Source organism: Schistocerca cancellata, chromosome 3, assembly GCF_023864275.1.
Source record: "Schistocerca cancellata isolate TAMUIC-IGC-003103 chromosome 3, iqSchCanc2.1, whole genome shotgun sequence".
In the NCBI taxonomy this organism is placed as follows: Eukaryota; Metazoa; Arthropoda; class Insecta; order Orthoptera; family Acrididae; genus Schistocerca; species Schistocerca cancellata.
Genome location: NC_064628.1, coordinates 76,546,609 through 76,551,478, shown reverse-complemented (window position 1 = coordinate 76,551,478; position 4,870 = coordinate 76,546,609).

The window sequence follows — 4,870 nt, the reverse complement described above, 5'->3', positions numbered from 1 at the left end:
TTAGATAGATTAATATCCAGCGATCACAGGCCCTGCAGACCAGGCGCTGCTTCCACAAACTGCCTCCATTCCTTCCTGTTTTGTGGCCGGTTCCTCCAGGTGTCTTCGATTCCTAGGGCTGCTAGGTTCTTCGCCAGGTCGTCCATCCAGCGCTGTTTGGTCGTCCAATGGGGCGTTTGGTGTTTGGTTTCCCCGCTAGTGCCATCTTCTCCTGGCTTCTATCTGGCATACGGGCGACATGGCACACGCATTGTATTCTTTAGCTCTTTATCTTCTGTAGCATAGTTGGTTGTCGCATCAGAAGGTAGATTTCCTCGTTTTTCCTCCTCCTCCATTCTCCGTTATCTAAAACTGGTCCCCATATCTTCCTCATTACTCTTCTTTCAAATATTAATAGTTTTTCCTTTTCTCGCTTAGTCATGCTCCGTGTCTCTGAACCGCACATTACTCCTGGGCATAACACTGTGCTGTAGATTTTCATCTTAGTGTTTTGATATTTCCGCTTTCATATATATGTTAACGTGGTGTTAGCAACACTCTTTAAATTAATAAGAGAATCACTATTTGAATTTAAAATTTCCATTTGATTATGAGCTTCACTTTCGCCGATAAGCTTATCTTTTCGCCACGTCTGATAGATTAGAGTACACGGTCGCTCAAAGCGCTCAACATTTTAAAAACTTATTCACTAGACATCGCTGTATATTTGGGGAGGATTCATGCAGTTCGCCATTGCCCACAGTGGCATGTAAGACCAGACGCACCAGCATCCTCGACCCCTAGACTGGTGTACGCGGACAGGCGGTGTGATCGGAGGTTGATGCGGTACACTGTATTGATGTTGGTGATATGGTGACGGAGATATTACACAACTCTGTTTGAGGTGACTGTGTGATGACGTTAAACGTATGTGATCCACTTACTGTCACAAATAAAATGATCGCTCAACTCTAAACTGCCTTTCAAGCACATAATAAAACGAGGTTACGATACCATTACGCGACCATCTATGAAACAATGTTTCCTTAGTCGTAATGTTTTCGTTCTCGTTTTACAGAAATGAAGCACTTCGTGACTCATGCAATAAGCTCAAGTCTGACAACTCACATCGGAAACATTGTACTATGCGAGGATTGGATCAAATCACTTTGTAAGAATTTTTACGAAACAAGATGTATTGTATATACACTACTGGCCATTAAAACTGCTACACCACGAAGATGACGTGCTACAGACGCGAAGGAAGAAGATGCTGTGATATGGAAATGATTAGCTTTTCAGAGCATTCACACAAGGTTGGCGCCGGTGGCGACACCAACAACTTGCTGACATGAGGAAAGTTTCCATCCGATTTCTCATACACAAACAGCAGTTGACCAGCGTTGCCTGGTGAAACGTTGTTCAAAAGTGGTTCAAATGGCTCTGAGCACTATGGGACTCAACTGATGAGGTCATCAGTCCCCTAGAACTTAGAACTACTTAAACCTAACTAACCTAAGGCCATCACACACGTCCACAACCGAGGCAGGATTCGAGCCTGCGATCGTAACGGTCGTGCGATTCCAGACTGTAGCGCCTAGAACCGCTCGGCCACTCCGGCCTCGTGTATGGAAGAGAAATGCGTACTATCACGTTTCCGACTTTTATAAAGGTTGGATTCTAGCCTATCGCGATTGCGGTTTATCGAATCGCGACATTGCTGCTCGCGTTGGTCGAGATCCAATGACTGTTAGCAGAATATGGAATCAGTGGGTTCAGGAGGGTAATACGGAACGCCGTAAGGATCCCAACGGCCTCGCATCACTAGCAGTCGAGATGACAGGCATCTTATCCGCATGGCTGTAACGGATCGTGCAGACACGTCTCGATCCCTGAGTCAACAGATGGGGACGTTTGCAAGACAACAACCATCTGCACGAACAGTTCGACGACGTTTGCAGCAGCATTGACTATCAACTCGGAGACCATGGCTGCGGTTACGCTTGATGCTGCATCGCAGACAGGAGCGCCTGCGATGGTGTACTCAACGACGAACCTGAGTGGACGAATGGTAAATGGTCATTTTTTCGGATCAATCCAGGTTCTGTTTACGGCATCATGAGCGTTTGGCGACATCGCGATGAACGCACATTGGAAGCGTGTATTCGTCATTGCCATATTGGCGTATCGCCCGGCGTGATAGTATGGAGTGCCACTGGTTACACGTCTCAGTCACCTCTTGTTCGCATTGACGGCACTTTGAACAGTGGACATTACATTTCAGATGTGGCTCTAACCTTCAATCGATCCCTGCGAAACCCTACATTTCAGCAGGATAATGCATGACCGCATATAGCAGGTCCTGTACGGGCCTTTCTGGATACAGAAAATGTTCCACTGCAGCACTAGCCAGCACATTCTCCAGATCTGTCACCAATTGAAAATGTCTGGTCAATGGTGGCCGATCAACTGGCTCGTCACAATACGCCAGTCACTACTCTTGATGAACTGTGGTATCGTGTTGAAGCTGCATAGGCAGTTGTGCCTGTACACGCCATCCAAGCTCTGTTTGACTCAATGCCCAGGCGTAACAAGGCCAATATTACAGCTAGAGATGGTTGTTCCGGGTACTGATTTCTCAGGATATAGGCACCCAAATTGCGTGAAAAAAAAATCACATGTCAGTTCTAGTATAATATATCTGTCCAATGAATACCCGTTTATGATCTGCATTTCTTCTTGGTGTAGCAATTTTAATGGCCAGTAGTGTATTATGTAACTGCAAGAATAGTGTTTCGTCTTTCTTGTAACGGCTGGTCACCGGAAAATTGCAGTACGGCTCTGAAGGTCGAGGCGTGCCTTGTGCCAGGTTACCAGCTGCATTGTGTCGAAGGTCGTTGCTCTTCACAACAGCACTCACGTAAGAGAGTATACAGAGAGCAGCTGTGTCACGTTGTTCAGCGCTCCCTGCGGTGCCGCACTGTACTATTATGCTCCAGACTTCCGGAAGTCACTGCGTACAAGTGTTTAAATGAGAAAGGAATGCCGCGTGCAACCGGCTTTCGGAAATCGGTCACGTGACATTAGCTGCTTGCTGCCTGGTGAAATCTTGGTCTTGACCGCCAAATTCTCGTAAGAGTTGTTAAGGATTCTATGGCAGCTAAATATTTATGGCGAACGAGACTGTAAATATGAAAGCTGCTCTCTTCATTCGCAGCAATTCAAGCTGTGCTCTTAGGTTCCTTCGTATCCACAACCTCGGATATAGCAACACATTCGGAAATAAATAACCAAGTATTTGTAACATGCAAGAATATAAATACTATTGCTTCTCATTTCTCTCGCTACAATTACATTAAATTTTATTTCCAACCACACTCTTTGAAATCACGAAATATTCTGAAAAACAGGTGAAATATCTGGGACAGGAAAGAACATAAATGTCATCGCTGGTTGATTCACTCACAGCAGCGTCATCTATCGTTTTTTAATCCGAAAGAAGTCACTAAATCGAAGAAACTAATTCCTGATAGAGCACGCTCTTGTATGCAGATACGATCGAGCGTCGCGGAACGTAATTCTGCTACGTGAATGAGAAAGTCCCAGAGTAGTCCCTCCTATCGCACATTTCCAACCGCATGAGCGCAGAAATCGGTTACACTTTCGAGAAATTATTGTCGTTCGTCTTAAAATCTCCTAAGGACTTTCACAGTTGATATGTCCGTAACTGATATTTAATTATAACAAATCGAATCTAGACTGACTTTTTGTGATAAGTCTTCAGTGCCTCACTGCCCTGAAACTGTCATATCATGCAAGTTATAATCCGGAGACGACGAACTACGAACTTTTAAAAATTAAGTTGTGTGGGACGTCACGTGAGCGATTTCCGATTTCTGACGAACACCAGTAGGAAGCGATTATGGCTCCCTCATATTAGTCACTCGTCAATCTGTGGTTGTTTTAAAAGCGATATAGTACGCTTGCGAACCTGCAAGACACGCAACTGTCAAATTTCTTTTCGAAACCACACCTAAAGTTAGCGCTGTGTGTAACTCTACGCACAAAAGCAGGAAACAACGAAGATATCTCAAATCATGTGCGTGCTGTTTAAAAATATTGTCTGTTGGTGGTTTTATTAATTTTTGTTATACACCAGCACAGAAAGAACTTCGTTGTTTTTTTTTTTTTCTTAACTTGAATACATCAATTTATTACTTTACGCTAGGTTTCTTAATTTCCTTGCGCACTATCAGGTACCATGCCCCTCTGCTTTGACTTCCAAAAACATGGTGGAGGTCTGTTAACTTTGCTGCATTCTTATCGTGTTGTTGCCTCTCTACGGTATTCTATATTTTTTATTGACCCTGTTGTCTCCGACCTGCCTTGATCATAAGAAGTTCTATCACTGGAAACGAACTTAGGTAAATTCTAGTTTGTGATTAATGGATTTGTTACGTTCTGCATGTGTGTGTGTGTGTGTTTGTGTGTGTGTGTGAATTCCTAAAGGACCAAACCGCTGAGATCATCGGTCCCTAGACTTACACACAACTTGAACTAACTTTAACTTATGCTAAGAACAACACAGACACACCCATGCCCGAGGGAGGACTCGAACCTCCGGCGGGAGGGGTAGCGCAATCAGTGAAATGGCGCCTCAAACCGAGCGGCCACTCCGTGCGGTGGTTAAGTTATTAATGAGATGTTGTTGTGTCACGATCACATTTAACTCTATTTCAATATATATTAAAGTTGAACGCAAGTTAGTGATGCTTATTTATGTTGCAGTTAAATAGTATTCCAGAATAGAGGAATAGCTTATTAATATTCCGAAGATTACTTTCAGCGAATGATTTATTTGTTTTTTACATGCTTCGAAGTCGGAGGATGA